General features: G+C 54.0%; 2 pseudogenes; one reads left to right on the top strand and one right to left on the bottom strand.

Moving 5' to 3' along the window:
• The window catches only part of LOC121338691, an 87,135-nt pseudogene that overhangs the window by 20,057 nt on the left and 41,827 nt on the right, over window positions 1-25,251 (top strand).
• The window catches only part of LOC121338688, a 48,819-nt pseudogene continuing 39,483 nt past the window's right edge, over window positions 15,916-25,251 (bottom strand).

Genomic DNA, 25,251 nt, shown 5'->3' with positions numbered 1-25,251 from the left:
ATTGGCCCCGCCCTCCGCCGGCTGCAGGCCTGTCCGGGCGCTGTTCGCTCCCAGTTCCCTCCCAGCGCTCCCAGTAAGAGCGGCACAGGCAGGGAAAGCGCTCCCAGTTCTTTCCTGGTGCTCTCAGGATCGCTCCCAGTGTTCCCAGTATTGCTCCCAGTGCCGTGCTGGGCGGGGCCGCTTTGGGAGCCCCCCTGGGGCAGAGCTCGGCTGCTTTTGGCCGGGCCGGGAGCGGAGCAGGAGCGGGAGGAAGAGGAGGGAGAGAGGAGGAAGAGCAGGAATTGGAGGAATAGGAGCAGCAGCAGCAGCAGAACCAAGCAGTTCCCCTGCCCACCTACTCAGGCCGCAGCTCCCCCCGGTCTGCCGGCATCGCCCCCCTCCAGAACCCGCAGGTGAGCGGGGAAGGGGAGTTCGCCCCAAATCCATCGAGGGGGTTTCCGGGACGGTTTTTTTGCGGGGCAGGGGATGTTTGGATCTTCCAGGACCTCAGAGCTGAGCCACAAATGCCCCTGGAGGGATCTTGGGGGTCCCACTTGGCGATCGCCCGGTACCGGCGAGCAGAGGAGCCGATATCGGGTTTGGGGATCCCGGGAGAGCCGGGAGGAAGGCGGGAGCCCCGGAGCGGGGAGAGCGCAGAGGGGCGATCCCGGAGCTGGTGCACCTCTGGCAACCTGGCAGGGTGAGGAAGGCTAGGCATGAGTGTGGTCCAGGTACCCCGAGGCTAAAAGGTGCGGTGACTTCTCCAGCTGCACTTGGGCAGTGGGACCATCAAACGCAACGTGCTCAGCCCTTTTTTTTTCCCCGCCAAAGCTGGATTTCCCATTCCTATGTCTAGGCCCAATGGAGGAGGAGGAGGAGGAGGCAGCGAGGAAGAGGAAAATGGCCCAGAAGCCCCAGACAGGTGAGCTGGAAGTCACTGCCCATTGCCCCCTCTCTCCTGCTCCATCTCCCAGCCCAGCATGGCTCCCAGATGCAGGGCAACCTCACTGCCGACACCATCCTGCCGGGGACGCATTGGAGAAGTCTCCTTGCCCTTCCCTGTGACACGGAGGCAAATCCCAACCTCTCCTTGTCCTTCCTCCCCCAGGGAAGGAGCTGAGGAGGGAGACCAGGCAGGACAAATCCCTGCAGCAGAACCTCGTGGAAGAGGCTGTTTTGAGTGGCTCCACAGCACAGGAATCCAACGGGGAGGAAAATCCTCAGAGATCCCACACGAGGAGGGGCTGCAAACGCAGATCTCGGGGATCCGAGGAGGAAAGACCCACCCTAGGCTGGGGAGGCGGCCAGAGCTTGGAGATGGAGGTCCATGATCAGCGCCAGGATGGGGAGAAGCCCCACAGGTGCTCGGAATGTGGGAAAAGCTTTAGCAAGAGATCCTACCTGATGCGCCACTGGAGAATCCACACGGGGGAGAGGCCCTACGAGTGTGGGGAGTGTGGGAAGAGCTTCTTAGACCACTCCAAGCTGATTATCCACCAGAGGAGCCACACCGGGGAGAGGCCCTACGAGTGTGATCAATGCAGGAAGAGGTTTCAGATCAGCTCCACTCTCGTCAGGCACCAGCGCTCGCACACAGATGAGCGGCCCTTTCGCTGCCCCGACTGCGGGAAGGCATTCAACCGTAATTGCACCCTCATCAAGCACCGGCTTGTCCACACCCAGGAGAGGCCCTACCAGTGTCCCCAGTGTGGGAAGAGCTTCTCACAGAGCTCTCACTTGAACAAACACCAACGGAGGCACCACAAAGGAAGCCCTGCGAGTGCCCCGCGTGCAGGAAGAGCTCCGTGTGCTGCTCCAGCTCCATCCCCCATGGGAGGATCCTCACTGGATGATCCCCAGTGACCCCAGTGGGCAGAGCCCCGGTGATCCCTGGTGCTGGTGATCCCTGTTGGGAAGACACCTGCCTGGAGGGCTCCACGTCCTCCTGTTTCCCCATGGGCACCTGCACACATCCACAGACCAACATCAGAAATCCATTGTGGAGAGCAGATTTGCTGACATCTGACCCCAGAAAAATCTCACCTTTTGCATCATCTGGTGGCATTAAGCAACACTGGATCGTCTTGGAGGCCTTCTCCAACATAAATCCATCCTCTATGGCCCACGGCTGTCTTTCACAGCCCAATGGGGAGAGACTGGGCAAAAACCCACAATTTTGGACACAGCGGGATGGAAACCCCTCCAAAAAAGGCTCTTCCCACCCACCCAAGTGTTGAGATCAGCAGGAGAAATGCGGCATGCAATATGAGTGATTAGCAAGTCTCGAAAGTTTATTGAATAGGCACGCATATTTATAACAGTGTTATAAGGCTTATGCATATTGCAAAAAGCGAGCTCATTATTGGTTAGTTGTTTATCAGCTAACTATGCCTATATTTACATTCTTGTGGCTACTTTGTTGTGACTTTTCTTATCTTTTCTTCATTTTCCTAGCTAAGGAACCTCTCCCACAACCTCATGTTGCGGCAAGGGCACAGTGACCTTGCCACATCTGGACACTGATTCCCGACTCCTATCCTCGTCTCCTTCTTGTTTAACTAATGGTATTATTCCACCATTACCTTTGTCAGCTAGCTAACTGTCCACAAAATCCTCTACACCCAAGCACATGGATGCTCTGCTGGCAGGGACATGTAAATAATTTTCTTTTGGCCTTCATTTTCTTTTCTTTTCTGTTCATCCCTTTGAAACTCCTGAAACTGGGGTGAAAATAAAGACATTGAACGAATGCATGGATGGGGGCATGGGAGGACAAAGACATGGATGAGGACAAGGGGAGACATGGAAATAGATGGGAACATGGGTGACACAGACATAGGTGGGGACGTGGGGGGGATACAGACATGGAGAGTGACATGGGGGTGATGCCCTAAGTTTTAGCCTTCATATTTTTCAGATTCTGTACTGCCTTGGTGTGTAACTCTGAACTTTGTATTAATTGTTAGTAAGTTCTCTTCACAGGGTAGTTAGACAAAACGATCCTTCTCCAGCTTGAGAAGCCAAGGACAACTGTTACAGCCTCAGGCCCAAAAACCATAAACAACAGTGAATTGAAGGGAGCAAACAAGGAGGATGGGACTTCATAACCTGAAGCTATAACTGGACAACTAACCCCAGTATGTAAATAGTTATTTACCAAACCATTATTTATGAAAGTGTGCAAAACTTATAAAAGTGTGAAAACTCGTGACCGGTGGTCCATCTTGTGTCCGTCTTGGGCAGAGCCCCAGCCAGGCTGTTGTACTGCCCAAGGTATATCCTTTAAAAGCCTTTTAATAAATACCTGCTTTATTCCTTTAACTCTGTCTAGCCTCTGTTCCAGGTCAGCCTCTCACAGGCATCAGTTCTGGCACCCTGTGAAGGGACAGAAGGCATTTGGAAAACCCCCTGGACCAGAGGTACACTTATCTGCCCCCCGACTCTTGCCAGCACCCCCAGGGTGCCCCAGCTGTGGTACTGAAGGTATCAGAGCCTGAGAATCCTTGGGCCTGGCACAGAGACACATGAGTAACTGAATAAAGGAGGTATTCTGTTTCAGCACCTGAGCTGGGTGTCAGGAGATCTCTGGAAGTTTTGTTTAGTGTGGAAGGACCCTGGGGGTCCAGGTGGAGTTGTTTTACATTCACTTTCTGTCTCATCCACTAGAGTAACAGAGGAGACTCTGAAAAAGCATGGCTTTAGCATGACAGTGGTGAGTATTGGCCTGAGGCCAGGGGTGGTGTTAGCTCCTGCACTGTGGTTCCAAAGGTTTTGAGCTCTAATCCTGCATCTTACTTGTTCTTGCTTGCTCTTTACCTCCCACTAGTTCTTTTCCTCTCCGTGGACTTTCCTACTCATAAGTGTTAAGATGGGGTTTGTATTCTCCTGTGATTGTAATAGTAATATCCCAAGAAACGTCCTCTGGGGTTAGTATTGAAAAACTGGCACGAACTAACAGGTGGTAAGACATTGCTTTTTAAACCCAGACTTATCAGGCTCTCAGAAAAGATGTGGCCAACGTATGAACTAGACAACGATGAGACGTGCCCTGAATTTGGTAGTTTCAGTAAGAAATTAATATCAAGTTTAATATCCCACATATGGGAGGACAAATATTTCGACAAGTTAGAATATGCTAGGCTTTTTATGGTACTAGCATCTCAGCAAAGCCCATCAGCAAACAAAAAGGAACACCATATACTGGTTTTAAAGAAAAAAGAGGGGAAAAGTAAAAAGGACCAGTCGATACTGAGCAGTGGATGTAAAGATGAGGAGGCGGCGGAGTTGGAGCTCATCGCCCCCAATCTGAGAGTGGGGCACGCCCCGGCCATGCTCCTGGCAGGCGCAGGTGGAGCCCCTCCACCCCTGCCGGTGCTCTCGGTGCCGGCCCCGGCCGTGCTGTCGGTGCCACTCCCGGCGGTGCTGGCGGTGCCACTCCCAGCGGTGCTGGCGGTGCCGTCGGTGCTGGCCCCGGCGGTGCCACTCCCGGCGGCGCTGTTGGTGCCACTCCCGGCGCTGCTGTTGGTGCTGTCGGTGTCACCCCCGGCGGTGCTGTAGAAGAACTCTTAACAATGAAGCTAATTTAACAGCAATTGGTCTAACTGGTTTTAGATCTGTAACCTTAAACAAAAATAGATAACTTTTTATTCATAACACTGTCGGTGCCACTCCCAGCGCTGCTGTCGGTGCTGTCGGTTCCAGCCCCGCCAGTGCTGTCGGTGCTGTCGGTGCCACCCCTGGCGCTGCTGTCGGAGCCATCAGTGCCAGCCCCAGCGGTGCTGTTGGTGCCGGCCCCGGTGGTGCCACCCCCATCCGATCACGTTGGGGTGGGATGGGGGCAGCGTGCCCCTGGAACAGTGTGGCCAGCGGGAGCAGGGAGGTCATTCTTCCCCTGTACTTGGCACTGGTGAGGCCACACCTTGAGTACTGTGTCCAGCTCTAGGGCCCTCAGTTTAGGAGGGACGTTGAGATGCTGGAGCATGTCCAAAGGAGAGCAACGAGGCTGGTGAGGGGCTTGGAACACAAATCCTCTGAAGAACAACTGAGGGAGCTGGGGTTGTTTAGCCTGGAGAAAAGGAGACTCAGAGGTGACCTTATCACTCTCTTCAACTTCCTGAAGGGTGGCTGTTCTGAGCTGGGGGTCGGTCTCTTTCTCCGGACAACAACAGACAGAACAAGAGGACACAGTCTCAAGCTGCGCCAAGGAAGATACAGGCTAGAATTAAGGAGGAAGTTTTTCACAGAAAGAGTGGTCAAATACTGGGATCATCTGCCCAGGGAGGTGGTGGAGTCACCATCCCTGGATGTGTTTAAAATAAGACTGGATGTGGCACTTGGTGCCATGACGTAGTTGAGGTGTTAGAACATGGGTTGGACTCGATGATCTTAAAGCTCTCTTCCAACCTAGAAATCCTGTGATTCTGTGGCTGCTCCCAGCCAGCGAAGGAGGAGCGGGGAGGGCTTCGGCAGCTGCCACCACCGCTGCAGCTCAGCCCCCCTCCATCCCCACTCGCTCCTGGGGGGCGGGCTGGGGGGGCAGAGCCCTCTGCCGAGACGGCACCGCCCGTGGGGGGAGTGGTGCTTCTTCTGCTCACAGTAGTTTCCATAGCAACCCACCACTTTCCATAGCAATGCACGAACACTGCGGAGCCGGCTCAGGATATGACATCTGTAGCTATGATATTTTATGGAAAATCCTCTACTAGGATTTTTTCCTTCCTGAGAGCTGAGAGCCTCAGGGAAGAAATGTGAACAATAACTATCTGCTGCTGTGGAATGCAACAGGGGCATCTTCCATTGGTCCATGTGGATTGTTTTCACTTGATGACCAACCACAGCCACCTGTGAGGCTGTGAGCAGTCACAAGATTTTGTTATGCATTCTATTCTACTCTTGTTCTTTGTAGCCTTCTGATCATTTCTTTTATCTCTGTTCTTTTAGTATAGTTTTTATGTAGTATTTTAATATAATATATAAGATAATAAATCAGCCTTCTGAGAAAATGGAGTCAAGCCTCGTGTCTCCACACATGGGGTGTTCGCCTCAACAGACATCTTCCAAGCCAGCGGGCACACAGCCCGGCTCCCACCGCGGTGTAAGTCATGCTCAGCGCTTGCTAGAATTGGGATTGTAACTAGACTGAATTGAGATGCACTACTCCAGCAGAGTCAAGAGTCACACAGCTCCTGCTCAAGTAACTCCGAGGAAGAGGAGAATGAGATTGTTGCTGTCCCGAGCAAGCAAAGGAGGGGAAGGATAGCTAAAAAGGCCATTAAAGAACGCACCCCCATAGTGAAACGTGCTAAAGAAGAAAAGAAAAAAGGTAAAGAACCAGTTTTGCAAGCCCCGTTGTGGCAGTCAGCAACCAGGGGCCAAGATGTGTAAAGAGTGTTCTCAGAGGGGTATCCAAGTCCCCAGTGGCCACACCAGGTGCCAATCTGAAATTTGGCCACTGATTGGTTTGACCATAACTTCCCAAGACCTTACTTCCGGGTCAAACCATGACAATTCCATACTCCCTTATCAAGTTGGAACAGTGGAAAACTACTGTGGAGAAATATAAAAAAGAATCCAGATTAAGGTGGCAAAATTAGTAGAAAGGGCAATTAACTCACAAAACCCTGACTGGGCTGATTTGAACTCTATGTCAGATGCATTACTTGATCCCACTGAGAGATGAATGGTCGATGAAACAATTACATCAGTAGAGACTAGCATAGCAAATGGGTTCCTTCAAGGCACTATTACACAGATATTTCCCCTGGAAAATCCAGGTTGGCATCTAAACATACCAGAACATATGGCAAGGTTAAAACGATATCAAAGTCTTGTGGTATATGGGTTAAAACAGGGTGTCCCTATAGCTATAAATTGGTCAAAGACTTACAAAGGAAGGCAAAATTATGATGAATCACCCACTGATTTTTTAAACAGATTAAGAGAAACTGCCATCAAATATACAGATGTAGATCCTGAATCAGCTGATGGTAAAGCACATCTGGCTCTCTTATTTACAGATCAAGCTACAAATGATATAAGAAGAAAGCTGCAAAAGATAGAGGGAGTTCAACACATAGATAAATTGGTAGAGGTGGCCTGGAAGGTGTTTTGAGACAGGGGCCCAACTGAAAGAGTTAAATTCCAACCTAGTAAGAAGGCAACTCAGGAAAAGTCATCCAAGAAAACATCCCCTACAGAGAAAGATCAGTTTGTTTACTGTAAAAAAGGGGACACTGGAAGAATGACTGTCCAGCATTGAAAGAAAAGTCCTCAGTTCCCCAGCTCTCAGTAGTACAGAGTTCTAGTAGGTCAAGTTCAAAGTGATGTGGACTAAAGGCCAGCCCCTCAGTGGAGCCTTTGGTTACAGCTAAGCTGGGGAAAGATGACATTGAATTTTTAGTAGATACTGAAGTGGCATGTTGTATGTTAAATACCTTAGAAGGTGTTGAGATCAGCGGGAGAAATGCAGCACGCAATTATGAGTGATCAGCAAATCTCGGAAGTTTATTGATAGGCACATATAGTTAAAAGGATGTTAATGAGGCTAATGCATATTGCAAAAACCGAGTTCATTATTGGTTAGTTACTTATTAGCTAACTATGCCTACTTCTACATTCTTGTGGTTACTCTGTTGTAGCTTTTCTTATCTTTTCTTCATTTTTCTATCTGACGAACCTCTCCCATAACCTCATGTTGCAGCAAGGGCACAGTGACCTTTGTCAGCTAGCCAACTGTCCACAAAGTCCTCTACAAGAAGGGAAACCGAGTCACAATACTGCACATATTGTTGGTGTGACTGGGGTAAGCGAAACGTGGCATTTCTTCCAACCTTTAAAATTCAAACTGGGGAAGCACTGGGTAACCCATCAATTCCTCTATATGCCTAACTCCCCCAAACCATTGCTGAGAAGGGGTTTACTAGAAAAATTTGAAGCAGAAATTACATTTAAAAATGAGAAGAGTTGTAATTCCTGAATCTACATTTATCCAACTTGCTGCACTTTTTATACAGGAAAAATGTGGTGAAATTCCCAATGAAGTTGACAATGTGGTAAATCCAATAGTGTGGGCCAGTGATAGCCCAGGAAGATCCAAACGAGCAGAATCAGTGAGTATTGCACTCAGACCAGGAGCCACACCAGTAAGGCAAAAACAATACCCTTTGAAATTAGAAAAATTTAAGGGATTAGTATCTGTAATTGAAAAACTCCTTCAGCGTGGGTTGTGCAATGTGAGTCCAAATACAACAACCTCATCTTAGCTGTTAAAAAAGCAGATGGCAAAAGTTATTGATTAGTACAAGATTTGGGAGCAATTAACAAAATTACACAGGACATAGTGTCAGCTGGGGGGGATACATGCCCCTATGCTGGGTGTCACCAGAGGCATCCTGGTGGCAATGTCCCCACAGATGTGGTGACATTGTCATCTGATGTGTGTCCTGGTGGCATCATGTCCCCATTCCCTGCCATGGCTCCCCGTCACCTCTCTGTGTGTGCCTGTCCCCTTCTCTGTGTCCCAGTCCCTTCCACGATGTTCCTGTCCCCTGTGGGGCTCAAGTCCTGGAGGTCCCGAGGCCGTGTCCTACAGGGTGTCACCGTGTGCCTCAAGGTGTCCCCGTGTCCCTCAGGATGTTCCCACGGCTGCTCCTGGTGCTGAGAGTCTGCGCCAGCCCCAGCACAGGCAGGGACATGACATGACACCCTGTCACACCCCATGACATCCCACAACGTTCCACCACACCCTTTGTCCTCTGATTTTGGGTCCATCCCCATCCATTTTGTGTCCACTCCCCCTGTTTTGGGTCCCAGATCAAACCACCCCAAAATCCCCCCAAAATCCTCACCCACGATGTCCACCCCCCTGGACTCCCCACAGGCACTCGGCCACAGAGCTGTCACTGGTGCACCACAAAATCCCTGAAAATCACCCCAAAAGCCATCAAGATCCTTAAAATGTTCATCCATTACAGCCACATGTCGTACCCCCCCCTGGGCCCCTGCCCCATGCACTTGGCCACGGAGCTGGTGACATCAAGCCGCAGGATCCGCAGGGTGTCCCCAAGGGTGGCCCCAGCCACCACCTCCAGCGACCCCTGCCACAACAGGTGGCCATGACTGCAACACCAAAAATCAGTCAGAGACCCAAAAAATTCATCAGGGATCCCAAAAACCCGTCAGGGATTCCAAAATCCTGCACTGGGGACAATACCAGGGTGTCCGCCCTCTCCCCTCCCGGTATTTCCTGTGTTCCCTCCTGCCTTGGGGACATTTGGGGACATCCCCATCACCCTCCTGGAGTGTCCTCCCTTTCCCTCCCATGCTGGGGACAATTCCGGTCCCCCCTCTCCTTTTATGGTGTCTGCCCTTTCTCTCCTGTGTTGGGAGTGAAATTTGGGGACAACCCCCCTCACCCTCCCATGTTCTTCACATCCCAGGGTGTCCCTTAACGAGGTGAGAACAATCCCAGGATGTCCTCCCTCACCCTCCTCGACTTGGGGACATTTGGGAACACCCCCCTTACCCAGGTATCGCTTCTGGGGGTCCCTGGTGAGCTGCACAGCCATGGCCAGGCTGATGTCCAAGCAGCAGCTGGTGACAAGGACAGTGGGCCGGATGGGTGGCCATGGTGTCACCTCCTCCACCCCGGGCAAAGGCTCTTAACGGGATCAGCGCTCATGTGGCATCAGGATTATGGTCAGGACAGGGGGGAACAAATGGAGGTGACACCCTGAGATGCCCCCAACGTGGGGGGCATGAAGGGGGAATCCCCCATTAGCTGCCTCCAGGGGTGGCAGAGATTTGGGGACATTCCTGTGGACAACACAGTGTGGGGTTGCCCCCCCCCCCCTTTCACCTGGGGACCCTAAATCTACCCCTCCTTCCCATCTCAGTGGATTTTGGGGACCCCAAAATTTCACCCTCCCTTACCTGAAGATCCAAAATCTGCCCTTTCCCTACCCCACAGAACTCTGGGGACCCCAAATCTTTCCCTCCCCTTGCAGCCAGAGTGAGCTCCGAGCTCCGGGACTGTAGTATTCCATTTTGTTTAAATGGTATGCTCTGTCTCACCCCTCCGAAATGTATGGTATATTCTAAGCCTGTGGCCCTGCCCTGAACCATTCTGTATCTGTCATCCCATTGGCTCAGTGTGATTCCGCGCCCACTTCAATTCCCCTCTTAAGCTGTGCTATGGGATCAGTCTGGTTCTTAGCCCTTCCTCGCTCTCTCAGCCTCTTCCCCTCCTCTTGCCCCTTCCCTCCCCTAGGCTCCCCCTCCTTCCCCCTTCCCCCCTTTTCCCTCAGTAACCATGCTGTTCCCGGGGGTGGGGCCCCAAATAAACCTTCATCTGATCAGCACCTTCAGAAGCCATATGGAGTCTCTTTGCCCGCCTGCTGCTGCCAGCCAACTCACAGCCTAGGGGGCCCCCCGGGGACACCCCGGGGTGCTCCCACCTCAAAACGCACCACAACACGGGACCGGACACCAGGACCACGCAGAGCAGGCTCTGAGCTCTGGTACTGAGCACCGAGGACCCCCGGTTCCCCCTGGGACTCCCCCCATGGCCTCGGGATGTCCCACCTGTGCCCCACGCCTGGCCCTGGCAGGTACCGAGCCCTGTGGGGGGATCCCTGTGCCCACCCCTACCCCAAAAATTATCCTCAGGGAGGGAAATTTGGGGTCCCCAAGAGACCCCACAGGGTGGGGAGAAGGCTCGGGGTCCCCATAGACCCCTGACAAGGGTGAACTGGAGGGTCCTGGGTGGATTTCGAGGGTCCTGAGGGTTTTTGGGGGTGGCATCCCAAAATTTCGGGGGTGTTCCAAAAACTTCAGGTGTGTCCCTGAGCCCCAGGTGGGCACTTGAGCCCTGGAGCGATTCCCTGGAGCTTTGGGGGAGGAAAGGACCCGAAATTGGGGCAGCTCCTCAAGCCTCCAACCCATCCATGGGGGTGCTCACGCAGCCTCCCACCAAAGCACCACGCAAGAACTGTGAAGTCATTTGCATAACCCCGCCCACCCCTCCAAAAAACCATCAGAGGACGGAATTTCATCTGCACAGTTCTGCTCACAGGATTCCACAGCTCACGAGAAACAAAACATTTCAATAACCAAGGTCACAATTGCACGCAACCGACTGCCCAGGGCTCTCCACAATGCCACCCAATCACCATGCGCTATTTTCCCTATATTTGCATAACCACACCCTTCGGTCTGGCCACGCCCAGCACCAGCTGTAGCCGGGTCCGGACGCTGTTTCCTCCCAGTGCTCCCAGTAAAAGCGCTACTGGGAAGGAAAGCGCTCCCAGTTCCACAGTGCTTTCAGGATCGCCCCTGGTACACTCACTATTGCTCCCAGCGCCGCACAGGCTGTGGTTGCTTTGGAACCTCCCCCAGGGCAGAGCATGGCTGCTTTTGCATGCTGGCACTAGCCTGGGCCGGGCTGGGAGCAGGAGGGGAAAAGGAGCAGGAAGAAGAGGAAGGAAGGAGGAGGAAGAGGAAAGGGAAATGGGAAAAAGGACTGGGAGGAACAGGAGGAAGAGAGAGAGTGGGAGGAAGAGCAGCAGCAGAACCATGCAGTTCACCCACATCCCTGCTCAGGCCACAGCTTCCCTCTGACACCATGGCCCCACCACCCTGCTCCGGAACTGCAGGTGAGCAAATCCACTGGGGGGGATCCAAATCCACTTGCCCAAATCCACTGGGGGGGTCTCAGCGAAGGTTTTTTGGCGAGGCAGGAGATGTTTGGATCTTGCAGAACTCCAAAGATGAGACAGAAATGTCAATAAAGGGATCTTGGGGTGTCCCATGTGGTGATCATCTGGTACCGGCAGGCAAAGGGGCAATCTAGGGTTTGGGGATCCCCAGGAGAGCCAGGGTGCAATGTGGGAGCCCTGAAGTAGGGACAGTGCAGAGGGGCGATCCTGGAGCTGGGGGACCTCCAGCAGCCTGGAGGAATGGGGGAGGCTGGAGATGAGCGGGGTAAGGGCCCCCTGAGGCTGAAAGGGGTGCTGACTTCTCCAGCTGCACTTGGGCAGCGAGACCATCGAACCCAATGTGCTCAGCCTTTGTTTTCCCCCAAAGTAGGATTTGCCATTCCCAAACCTTGGTCCAATGGAGGAGGAGGAGGCAGCAAGGAAGAGGAAAATGGCGCAGGAGCCCCAGGCAGGTGAGGAGGAAGTCACTGCCCCTTTCCTCTCTCTCCTGCTCCGTCTCCCAGCCCAGCATGGCCCCTGGCAGCAGAACAATCCTGTGCATCTATGCTAAAGGAAGCAAGTGTGATAGCATGAGAAGTTTGAACAAAGAGAGTGAAGGGTGATGAAGAGCCTTTGCCCCCAGGGAAAGAAGAAGACCTCTGTTCCCAGAGATGAAGATGATCTCAGAGATAGATAAAGAGGACCTTTGCTCTTGAACAGCTCACCCTTCAAATAGTACCCAATAAGTTGACGTGGCCCATAAACACAGCTGTGGGAAAGCTGTGAAAGATGAGAGGGACTTTACGATTGCTGATTCCCAGGTGGCTGCTGTTCATGGAAATTAAAACCACGAGAGACCTGCTTTCTTGTGGAGAAGTCTCCATAAAATGGCAAGAGGGACACCTCTCCCAGTGTGAACTGAAGAAATACTTTGTTTGCAGTTGTGGGCATGGGTTTGCAAAGGTTTCATTTCACAGGAGTTTTGGACTTCTGTGGGCGTGGTTATTCAAAAATAATCCATTCTCTGCTGTGGTTTACTGGAGGGGGTGGGCGGAGCTATGCAAATGACTCAGTGGTTCTTGCATGGTGCATTGTATGAAGCCCCATGACCCCCCCCATGGATGGGCATGGGGATGTCCCCTAATTTCAGGTCCTACCCTCCCCCCTAGCTCCAGGGAATTGCTCTGGGGCTCAATTACCCACTTGGGTCTTCAGGACCCCCTCCGAAGTTTTGGGATCCCACCTCCAAAAACCCTTAGGACCCTCAAAATCACCCAGGACCCCCAATTCACCCTTGCCAGGGGTCTCTGGGGACCCCAAACCTTCCCCTCCCCACTCTGAAGGGGACTCTGGGGATCCCAAATTCCCCTCCCCGGGGAGGACTTTGACGTAGGGGTGGGCATGGAGACCTCTGCTTCAGGGCTCGGTACCTGCCAGAACCAGGGTGCAGGACCCAGGGGGGGACATCCTGAAGTCGTGGGGGGAGTCTCAGGGGGATCCTGGTGGTCTTTGGTGCTCGGTACCAGAGCACAAAGCGCAGGGCAGGGGTCCCTGGTGAATCTGGGATTCAGTGTTGATGCTTGGAGTGAGCCCGAGAGGTCTCCAGTAGGTTTGGGTGGGTCCCAGGTGCTCAGTACCAGAGCTTGGAGCCTCTTCTGGGGGTCCTTGGTGGGTTCCTGGTGCTCAGTCCTGGAGCTTGGAGCCTGGTCCGGGGGGTTCTGGTGTCCAGTCCTGGAGCTCGGAGCTTGTGCTGGCCACTTGGTGAGGGGAAGATTTGGGGTCCCAGAGTGCCCTGGACTGGGAAAGGGCCAGATTTGGCATCCTCACATGAGGAGAAGGGGAAATTTAGAGTCCCCAAAATCCCCTGGAAAAGCTGTGGGTGGAGCGGAATGGAATAGGATCCTCAGGTGAGGGAGGGTTCAAAATTTGGTGTCCCCAAAATCCCCTGAGATAGGAAGGGGGGGGGGCAGATTTAGGGTTCCCAGGTGAAAGCGGGGAGGCCAACCACACAACCTGTGCTGTCCCCAGGAATGTCCCCAGATCTCCAACACCTCCTGAGGCGGACAATGGGGAGTTGCCCCTTTCTCCTACCCCCACACTGGGGACATTCCGGGGTGTCACCCCCTTTTGTCCTCCCCATCCTGGCCCCAGTACTGGTGCCACGCGAGTGCTGATCCCGTTAAGAGCCTTTGCCTGGGCAGGGGAGGTGACACCATGGCCATTCCCCTGCTGTACACCATCCTTGTCACCAGCTGCTCCACGACATCAGCCTGGCCGTGGCCGTGCAGCTCGACAGGGACCCCCAGAAGTGACACCTGGGTAAGGGGGGTGTTCCCAAATGTGCCCAAGGCAGGGAGGGTGAGGGGGTCACACTAGGCGGGGAGGGGGAACACCCCAAAACAGTCCCCAGCTCATTAAGGGACACTCCAGGATGTCCCCAAGGATGGAGGGAAATGGGGGACACCCCAGGAAGGTGAGGAGGGGCATCCCCAAATGTCCCCAAGGCAGAAGCGGAGACGAGAAATACCAGGAGGGAGCAGGGCGGGGGGACGACACCCCAGGATTGCCCTCAACATGGACTTTTGGGATCCCTGATGAATTTTTAAGGGTTTTGGGATCTTCAGTCCTGGCCACCAAGTGGGACCTGTTGCAGGGGATTCCCATTTTCGGAAATTTTGGGGGATTTTGGGGTGGTTTGATGTGGGAGCCAAAACAGGGGGAATGGACCCAAAATGGAGGGGAAAGACTGAAAATCAGAGGGCAACGGGTGTGTGTCGGGGGATGCCACAGGTTTCTGTGGCGTGGCCCTAGCTGTGCCAGGATGGGCACAGATGCTCAGCGCCAGGAGCAGCCACAGGAACATCCTGAGGGATACAGTGACACCTTGAGGGACACGGGGTCTGTAAGACCCAGGGACACCCTGAAGAACACAGCCCCGGGCCATCAGAGAATTTGGACCTGCTGTGGGCAGGGGACAGAGACATATGAGGAGGGTGGGAGACACACAGAAGGGGAGAGGGACACATAGGGAGATGGGGACAGGCACTCACATGGGAGACAGGGACACACGGGGCAGGACAGGGATGCACAGAGGGGTCACAGGGAGCTACAGCGGGGGAGAGGGACATATGAAGGGGAGGGGACATGAAGCCATCAGGACACTCAGCAGGGGACAGTGTTGCCACACCTGTGGGGACACTGCCAGCAGGATGCCTCTGGTGGCACGCAGCATGGGGCCACATGACCCTGTGGGTGACACTGACCCTTGCCCTTTCCCCAGCCTGTCTCCAGGGCTGGTTGGGGTCCCCAGAGCACCATGGCCTTGGGACACCCTGGTGGCTGTCACTTGCTTCTGGGCCCCTTGTTACCAGCTGAACAAGGTCCCCGTCCTGCCCTGCTAGGGGGGTGACATTGGGCTGGGACACTGCGGTGATGACAGTGGAGACAGGGTGGCAGGAACTGCATTGGACAGCGTTTGGCCAGGGCTGAAATGACAGCACTGGTGGCACTGTGGTGGCACAGGTGGTGGCATTGTTGATGTCCCAGTTCATGTGGCCATCCGTGTTCCCCACATCCCCCTCCATGGCCACGTATCCCCAGGCCATGTCCCTCCATGTCCGCATCCATGTCATTGTCTCCTACAGGTCTCCATCTATGCCAGAGTTCAACACCTTTATTTCTACCCCAGTTTCAGGGCTTGCAAAGGGAAACCTTTTAGTTTCATGACCAAAACAAAAGGATTTACATGTCCCTGCCAGCAGAGCATCCACATGCTTGGGTGGGTGGGAAGAACCTTTATTGGAGGGTCTTCCACCCCACCATCTCCAAAATTGTGGGTTTTTCCCCAGTCTGTCCCCATTTGGCTGGGGGAGATGCCCGTGGGCCAGAGAGAATTAAAAAGACGGATTTATGTTGGAGATGATCTCCAAGGCCACCCAGTGTTGCTTGATGACACCAGAAGATGGGAAAAGTGAGATTTTTCTGGGGCCAGAAGTCAACAAATCTACTCTCCAGAGTGGATTTCTGATGTTGGTCTGTGGATGTGTGCAGGTGCCCACGGGGAGGCAGGAGGACGTGGAGCGCCCCAGGCAGGTGACTTCCCAACAGGGATCACCAGCACCAGGGATCACCGGGGCTCTGCCACTGGGGTCACTGGGGATCACGCAGTGCGGATCCCATGGGGAATGGAGCTGGAGCAGCACGTGAAACTCTTCCTGCACGCGGGGCACTTGCAGGGCTTCCCTTAGCGGTGGCTCTGTTGGTGTCTGGTCAAGGTAGAGCTCTGTGAGAAGCTCTTCCCACATTGTGGGCACTGGAAGGGCCTCTCCCCAGTGTGGGTGCGCCGGTGGGTCACGAGGGTGGAGTTGTGCTTGAAGCCCATGCCGCAGTCGGGGCAGAGAAAGGGCCGCTCCTGCACGTGAATCCGCTGGTGCCTGAGAAGATGAGAGCTGGTCTGAAACCTCTTCCTGCATTGATCACACTCGTAGGGTTTCTCCCCGCTGTGGCTCCTCAGGTGGTAGATCAGGTGGGAGCGCTGGCAGAAGCTTCTGCCACACTCCCCACACTCATAGGGACGTTCACCGCTGTGCAGTCTCCTGTGGCAGATGAGGTTGGAGCTCTGGCTGAAGCTCTTCCCACACTCGGGACACTCATAGGGCCTCTCCCGGCTGTGGATGTGCTGGTGGGTGATGAGGCTGGACTTGTACTTGAAGCCTTTCCCACAGTCAGGGCAACGGAAGGGCTTCTCCTCTGTGTGAGTGCGCTGGTGCCTGAGGAGATCGGAGCTGGTCTGAAACCTCTTCCTGCATTGGTCACACTCGTAGGGTTTCTCCCCGGTGTGCCTCCTCAGGTGGACAACCAGGTAGGAGGTGCGGCTGAAGCTCTTCCCACACTCCCCACACTCATAGGGCCTCTCCCCGGTGTGGCTCCTCAGGTGGGCAGCCAAGTTGGAGCTCTGGCTGAAGCTCTTCCCACACTCGTCACACACGTAGGGCTTCTCCCCCGTGTGGATTCTCATGTGGCAGATCAGGTCGAATCTCTGGCTGAAGCTCTTCCCACATTCCGAGCACTTGTGGGGCTTCTCCTCACCCTGGAGCTGCTCATGGACCCCCAAGTCCAAGCTGTGGCCACCACCCCGGCCCAGGGTGGGTCTTTCCTCCTCGGATCCCCGAGATCTGCGTTTGCAGCCCCTCCTCGTGCGGGATCTCCGGGGATTTTCCTCCCCGTTGGATTCCTGTGACGTGGAGCCGCTCAAAACGGCCTCTTCCACGAGCTTCTGCTGCAGGGATTTGTCCTCCCTGGTCTCCCTCCTCAGCTCAGTGCCTGGGAGAGGAAGGACAAGTGGAGGATGGGATTTGGCTCCGTGCCACAGGGAAGGACAAGGAGATCCCCCCAGCGCATCCCCAGCAGGATGGTGTCGCCAGCGGGGTTGTTCTGCAGCTGGGGGCCGTGCTGGGCTGGGAGAAGGAGCAGGAGAGAGGGGAAAAGGGGCACTGACTTCCTCCTCACCTACCTGGGCCTCCCAGGCCATCTTCCTCTTCTTCACGGCCTTTTCCTCCTGCATCAGGCCAAGGTTTGGGAATGGGAAATCCTGGTTTGGGGAAAAACAAGGGATGAGCGCGGAGGGTTGGATGGTCCTGCTGCCTGTCTTGGTTTGAAAAGACAAGTGTCTGCTAAGGAAGGAGGAGCCTCCCTTCAAACTGAAAATGTAAAGCCCCTCCCTCTGAATTATTACAATTTTGAAATTAAGGAGCTCTGAGGGAAAGATATGGGAAAAGGGGTAACAGTTCTTTGCCAGGAAAAATAAAACTAAAATGCAGTAGTACAAAAAAAGCTCTGACAGAGTCAGAATCCTACCTGACACCCTGTTAGTCAGGGTGTTTGTAGCAGTCCAGTTAAATGGTGGCTGCAGTCCTCCTGGAGGGACAGATGTGGTTCTGTTGAAGCAATGATCCTGCAGAAGGGTGTAGTTTTTCTCCAAAGGTCCAGTGGTGGTGTAGATAGGTCTGCTCTTCCTCTGGGAATGCAGTGGAGAAGAAAAGCTGCTCCTCTGGGAATCCAGTGGGAAAAGCCTGACTGTGGTGTTCCAAATCTCCCATTACATCCAGGTAGGAATGCTTGGCTCCTCCCTCTGGGCAGAGCTTCTCCCAGTGGGATGATGGAATTTTATCAGCCCTGCAGTGAGGCTCAATGGCCCATTAACAGAAGATATCTCCCCTGAGGGAGGATGGCTTGGGGAAGAGATAAAGCAAACTGCCCAATTAACAGAAGAGAACTGCCCCACCCCTAACAGATGGCAACAGAATACGCACATTTTGCATTTCCAGCCTAAGACACTCTCTTTTCTCTCTCAGTGTCCCAAAGCGTGATCCCAGTTGCTCCCTTTCAACAGCAGTATGATCCCAGTAACCTCCAGTATGATCTGAGTCATGTACCAGCACTCCCAGAATGGTCCTAGTGTAATCCCAGTTGCTTCCAATGCATCCCAGTATGGTCCCAGCTGCCTCCAGCTAGATCAACACAATCAGTCCTACTATGGTGTCATTTGCTCCCAGCATGCTTCCAGTTGCTCCCAGCAGCTCCCATTCACTCTCAGAATGATCCCAGCCATTCCCAGTATATCACATTAGCCCCCAATATGGTCTCAATTGGCTCTGCAGGCTCCTACTCACTTCCAAAATGATCCCAGTATGATCCCAGTACAGCCCAGTCACTCCCAGTGCTGCCACTTCCCCAGTGACCCCCCAGCCCCCTCTGCCTTTCCCCCTCCCGGATCTCCCGAGAGGAGCCCCAAGGGCTGGCAGTCCCCAGCCAGGGTCCCCAGCAAGCCCCAGTGTGGATGTGCAGCCCCCACTTTTCCCAGTTTCCCTCTCCTTTTGCCCAGATTGGGTTCCCCCCGCCCCCTGCGGGTGGGAGCAGCCGAGAGCCCCTCGCTGCCCACAAGTCCCCCAAACCTGCTCCCAGCACCACAAATGGCCCCGAGTGCCACAGAAGTCCCTCCCAGTGCCCCCAGGATGCCCCAGATCCCCTTTAATCCCCCATGGCACTGATGCCTTAGGATTTTAGCTTTTCGCTTGTCCATATATGATGTGTAATCCTGCAATTCTTTAGTGTCTAACTCTAAACTCCCTAGAGAGTGTTCACTACTGCTTTCCCATTTTGGTCAGACAAAACAATTCCTCTCCAGGCCTGGCAATCAAGACACCTCACTGTCTCAGGCTCAAAACAGAAATGAGTTTTGGGAGGAGCAAACTTTGGGTAAATGCCTTCATTACCTGAAGCTGTCACTGGAAGATTGAGCCCCAATATACAAATGGAGCAAACTTATAAAAGTATAAAAACTCATGGCCCGTTGTCCATTTTTGGGTGTAGCCCCAGAGGGGACTTTGTCTGCCTGAGATGTACCTGAAGGTCCTTCAATAAGTGTAACTGCTTTTTATCCCACAATTATGTCTGGCCTCTGGTTTTAGGTAGTCCAAAAAAGGCATCAGCACAGAGCAGGAGAGGTTGGTGGACAGGAACATCCACAGCCGGGAGCAGGTCTGGCGCTTCAGGGGAAATTGTCTGTCTGGGACAGACAAGCAGAATTCCTTGAGAGCAGACAGGCTCAGGTGGACATGTTCTGCTGGCACAGCTACAAGATGGTGGACTCACTGTGCCTGGCCTGGGTGGCCTCACAAAATCCAAATCCTCCTGCATGTTTCGCTGAACCAAGGCCACATTCACAACCAAATCCTGGGAAAATGGTGAGGCTTTAGATATTTGGTTTAATTTATTTATTTTTACCCCTATTATGGGTGTTTTGACAGGATAAAGATGGAGATTATTGAGGTTGGAAAAGACCTCCAAGGATCATCCTGTGGTGCTCAGTGCCACCAGGAGAAACAATTGGACAGGCCAGGTGAGATGTTGTCAGGCTGTTGTGCTAGTTTGAAAGCAAACTAGTGGGAGATCAGAAGTACAATTTGATAAGAAAATTAGGATCAAGGCAATGATATGGGAAGAGCTTCAGCCAGAGCTCCAACCTCATCTGCCACAGGAGACTGCACAGCGGTGAACGTCCCTATGAGTGTGGGGAGTGTGGCAGAAGCTTCTGCCAGCGCTCCCACCTGATCTACCACCTGAGGAGCCACAGCGGGGAGAAACCCTACGAGTGTGATCAATGCAGGAAGAGGTTTCAGACCAGCTCTCATCTTCTCAGGCACCAGCGGATTCACGTGCAGGAGCGGCCCTTTCTCTGCCCCGACTGCGGCATGGGCTTCAAGCACAACTCCACCCTCGTGACCCACCGGCGCACCCACACTGGGGAGAGGCCCTTCCAGTGCCCACAATGTGGGAAGAGCTTCTCACAGAGCTCTACCTTGACCAGACACCAACAGAGCCACCGCTAAGGGAAGCCCTGCAAGTGCCCCGCGTGCAGGAAGAGTTTCACGTGCTGCTCCAGCTCCATTCCCCATGGGATCCGCACTGCGTGATCCCCAGTGACCCCAGTGGCAGAGCCCCGGTGATCCCTGGTGCTGGTGATCCCTGTTGGGAAGTCACCTGCCTGGGGGGCTCCACGTCCTCCTGCCTCCCCGTGGGCACCTGCACACATCCACAGACCAACATCAGAAATCCACTCTGGAGAGTAGATTTGTTGACTTCTGGCCCCAGAAAAATCTCACTTTTCCCATCTTCTGGTGTCATCAAGCAACACTGGGTGGCCTTGGAGATCATCTCCAACATAAATCCGTCTTTTTAATTCTCTCTGGCCCACGGGCATCTTCCACAGCCAAATGGGGACAGACTGGGGAAAAACCCACAATTTTGGAGATGGTGGGGTGGAAGACCCTCCAATAAAGGTTCTTCCCACCCACCCAAGCATGTGGATGCTCTGCTGGCAGGGACATGTAAATCCTTTTGTTTTGGTCATGAAACTAAAAGGTTTCCCTTTGCAAGCCCTGAAACTGGGGTAGAAATAAAGGTGCTGAACTCAGGCATAGATGGAGACCTGTAGGAGACAATGACATGGATGGGGACATGGCCAGGGGACATGGCCAGGGGATACATGGCCATGGAGGGGGATGTGGGGAACACGGATGGCCACATGAACTGGGACATCAACAATGCCACCACCTGTGCCACCACAGTGCCATCAGTGCTGTCATTTCAGCCCTGGCCAAACGCTGTCCAATGCAGTTGCTGCCACCCTGTCTCCACTGTCATCACCGCAGTGTTCCAGCCCAATGTCACCCCCCTAGCAGGGCAGGACGGGGACCTTGTTCAGCTGGTAACAAGGGGCCCAGAAGCAAGTGACAGCCACCAGGGTGTCCCAAGGCCATGGTGCTCTGGGGACCCCAACCAGCCCTGGAGACAGGCTGGGGAAAGGGCAAGGGTCAGTGTCACCCACAGGGTCATGTGGCCCCATGCTGCGTGCCACCAGAGGCATCCTGCTGGCAGTGTCCCCACAGGTGTGGCAACACTGTCCCCTGCTGAGTGTCCTGGTGGCTTCATGTCCCCTCCTCTTCATATGTCCCTCTCCCCTGCTGTGGCTCCCTGTGACCCCTCTGTGCATCCCTGTCCTGCCCCGTGTGTCCCTGTCTCCCATGTGAGTGCCTGTCCCCATCTCCCTGTGTGTCCCTGTCCCCTTCTGTGTGTCCCCCTCCCTCCTCATATGTCTCTGTCCCCTGCCCACAGCAGGTCCAAATTCTCTGATGTCCTGGGGCTGTGTCCTTCAGGGTGTCCCTGTGTCTCTCAGGCCCCATGTCCCTCAAGGTGTCCCTCAGGGTGTTCCTGTGGCTGCTCCTGATGCTGAGCATCTGCGCCCATCCTGGCACAGGTGGGGACACTGTGAGTGTCTGCCCAAAATTTCCCTCATTCTTTGCCTCTTGATCGTCATGAAAGTTGAGACCACCAGGGAAAGGAGAAGATCCTGTTCTGAAAATCCAGGTCTGACTGGTCCACCAAGCCAAATAATTGTCTACAAGTGTGTTTGTTCAACCCATGGAACACTGCACCCGAGAAGGGGCAGTGTGCTCTCCTTCGCCTGCATCACTTAGCAACGCTGGCCCTGGAATTTCTCCACCCTCCTGACTTGGCTGGACTTTCTCTCTGCAACGACCTTCTCGGTGGTCACCACAAAAAGTCCCTCCATTCACCGTACATCAACCACCGTGACAGAGAGGGGAGAAGGTTCTCCCCTCAAGGACTGAGACATGCGACCCCCACATGGAAAAGCTCCCTCTTCTTCCCTAAAAGACTGAGACTGAAATCCCTGCCGTAGGGTGGGGGAAGGCGTGTGTGGGGAAGGCCCAGTAACCAAAGCAAGTTTGCAAGCAACCACTGGACCGAGAAGACAACGGTTGTTGCCTGCTGCTGATGGACTTTCTGTACAATGCCTTCTGCTGATGGACTCTTTGTGCCCTTTCTCAATAGACTATTTTGAAATATGTGTCCTTCCCCCAATCAAAAAGGACTATAAAAGAGATTCAAGCTGAATCTCTTTTACCCTTGAGATCTCCCCTGACGTGAAGACGACAGGCTCTTCCTCGACTGGACTTCGAGGGACTTTGTCACCTGAACATCGGGTAGCTATACACCTCCTTTCTTTTCCTCTCTTCTCTCTCGCTCTTTTCCTTATTCTTGCTCTTCTCTTCATTCCCCTTCTCCCTAATGCATTTTTGTTGAGGTTATTCAATAGAAGTACGTGTGTTTTGATTTTACTGCAAAACCCCCTTGTCGTGGCAGTTTTTGCACCCTGAGATCGGTGAAAATAACCTTCAGGAATCTCGTCCTTAGGACGGATTGTGACAGACCACTATGGTTCTCCCAAAGGTAAGGAGGACGGAAACCCCCTGGGAGCCCTAAAGGGGAAGATGGCAATGGAAGATGGTCTCTGTCTTCCCTGGGGCAAGGAGTACAGAGACCACCCACAGCCCCTCCAAAGGTAAGGACAATGGAGACCACCCAGTGTCCCCCAAAGGTAAGGAGGGCAGGCATGCCTTGGCCCCCCAAAATGGGAGGACGATGGAGACAACTCTGACCCCCCTAAAAAGGAGGATGGCAGGGATCCCCATGTCTTCCCATAGGGGATGATGTCACTGACCACTCCAGCCCTGCCCTGGGGCGAGGAGGACAGAGACCCGCCCAGCCCTCCCCCATAGCAGAGAAGGACAGAGATCACTCTGGTTCCCCCAAAAGTGAGGAGGATGGAGACCGCTGCAGACCCCCCCATAGCAAAGGAAGATGGAGACCTCATCCTGCAACGGTAAGGACAGTGACACCTCCCAGCCTCCCAGTCCATCCCATCCGAGAGGAGGACAGATGGCCCTGGGTTGTCTCTGTCCCTCTCTAGCTGGGGAGTCCTGGGAGGGGTCTCCAACCCTCTCTTGTCTGGGAACGGTCAGCGGGTGTGGATGGTGTCTGTCCCTCTCACCCACTCATGGCCCACTGAGGGTCTCTGTCCTTCTCCCCTCGGGATTCCTGGGAAATGCTTGCGGGGCTTAGGAGGGTGTCTGTCCTTCTCATCCTGATGATGTTGGGGTGGGCTCACATCAGGGCTGAGAGGGACAGAGACCCCCCCCAGTCTCCCCAGCTAGGAGAGGGTCGGAGCGCCCTCCAGTGATTTTAACAAACTTTTCAAAGAAGGACAACAAAGTAGTTTTACACTGGCTGCCCACAACAGCCATTTTCCTCATCAGTTCTCCCACAAGTCGCTCAGAGGAAGCTGCGTCCAAGTTTCCAAGAGTTCCTCCAGAAAGAACCACAACCTCCTCAGAGGAAGGACAACGGGTCATGGCTTTTCGTACTTTTATAAGTTTGCTCCATTTGTATATTGGGGCTCAATCTTCCAGTGACAGCTTCAGGTAATGAAGGCATTTACCCAAAGTTTGCTCCTCCCAAAACTCATTTCTGTTTTGAGCCTGAGACAGTGAGGTGTCCTTGATTGCCAGGCCTGGAGAGGAATTGTTTTGTCTGACCAAAATGGGAAACCAGTAGCGAACACTCTCTAGGGAGTTTAGAGTTAGACACTAAAGAATTGCAGGATTACACATCATATATGGACAAGCGAAAAGCTAAAATCCTAAGGCATCGGTGCCATGGGGGATTAAAGGAGATCTGGGGCCTCCTGGGGGCACTGGGAGGGACTTCTGTGGCACTCGGGGCCATTTGTGGTGCTGGGAGCAGGTTTGGGGGACTTTTGGAGCAGACTATGCGGTAGTTTTGGGGTTCTGGGATGGCTGTGTGTCTTGGAAAGAATTTGAGTGGTCTTGGGGGAGATGGGAAGGGGTTTTGATGGGTCATGGGGCCATTTCTGATGCAGGGAGTGGCTGACCGGGGGTGGGTGAGGCTGGCCAGGAGCTGTAGGGTCATGTGAGGGGTCTGGGAGTGGCTGTGGGGCTAGGAGGGAGGTTTAGGGCAGATGTGACCCCTCCAGACCCCCAAAGCTGGAGGGTTAGACCCAGGGTCACCATCAGACTCTGTCCCATCAAGATGCTGCCAGGGGCTCCGTGCTGGGGTTCATCCTCCTGGAGCTGTGGCAGAAGGTGGAGGTGGGGGTGGGGGTCCCAAGGGGCCATGTGTGTCGTCCCCCAGCGTGTGTGGCCCCCCCCCCCCGCATTGCAGTGTCACCCCCTTTTCCCTCCCCACAGGACTCCTGACCCAGTGGGAGCTCCCCCATGGTGGGGATGAGTCCTGTGGGAGCTGCAGCTGCTGCTGTGCCCTTGCCGGGGGCTGAGGCCGTGGGGCCATGGCCAGAGCAGCCTGGCCTGAGCAGAGCTGTGGGGCCAGAGCCGGCTGGGCCAGGCTGGAGAGAGGCCCTTGGTGCTGCCCAGAGCTCAGGGCAGCTGGCAGAGCTTGCAGGGAGCTGGGCGGGGCTCAGAGAGCCTGCCACAGAAACCATCTGTGTCCATCTCAGCCTGGCTGAGCGGGCAGGGGCAGGACTCAGCCCAGGCCTTGTGGGGCAGGGCCAGCGCCTGTGCAAGGCACTGAAAACAGGCAAGTGCCCCAGAGAGGAGGCTGCCCCTTGGGGGCATGAATAAAAAGTTATCTATTTTTGTTTAAGGTTGCAGAGTTAAAACCAGTTGGACCAGTTGCTGTTAAGTTATCTTCATTGTTAAGAGTTCTTCTTCAATTGCCCGTTAATGGTTGGTGATTAGCCATTGTCCCCTGGTGCTTGCCAGGGAGTGACACCAGGACCCTGCAAGCAGCAGGGCAGGGGAGTGGCATCAGAGCTCCTATGCAGATGAGAAATGCCTTGCACCAATTTTTACAATTTTCCAGGAAAACCCCTAAAAACAACGAGCCAACATAGAACTAGCGGACCTAGGTGATGCCGAAGGATGGGAGCGTAGTCCAGTGCCTGCTTGGATCCTTTTTGCTTCTCACCCTAACCTCAAAAGATGTTCACTAGGAAGTGGACCTGAGGTGTTGGACCGAAAAGGTGGAATCTGCTAATCTCTTGTGAAGATGGAATCCCCAGCTCTGCCTGCAGACCAGCTGACAAAGCTGCACCATCCTCCTCCTCCTTTGTGTCACTCCTGAGAGCGACTGTGGCGTGGGCGCGACCCATCGATTTCTCCCCACCTGAGCTGATTCTTTT

Source organism: Onychostruthus taczanowskii, unplaced genomic scaffold (assembly GCF_017590055.1).
Source record: "Onychostruthus taczanowskii isolate IOZ18803 unplaced genomic scaffold, ASM1759005v1 scaffold310, whole genome shotgun sequence".
Taxonomy (NCBI): Eukaryota; Metazoa; Chordata; class Aves; order Passeriformes; family Passeridae; genus Onychostruthus; species Onychostruthus taczanowskii.
This window is presented reverse-complemented; position numbering and strand designations above follow the sequence as displayed.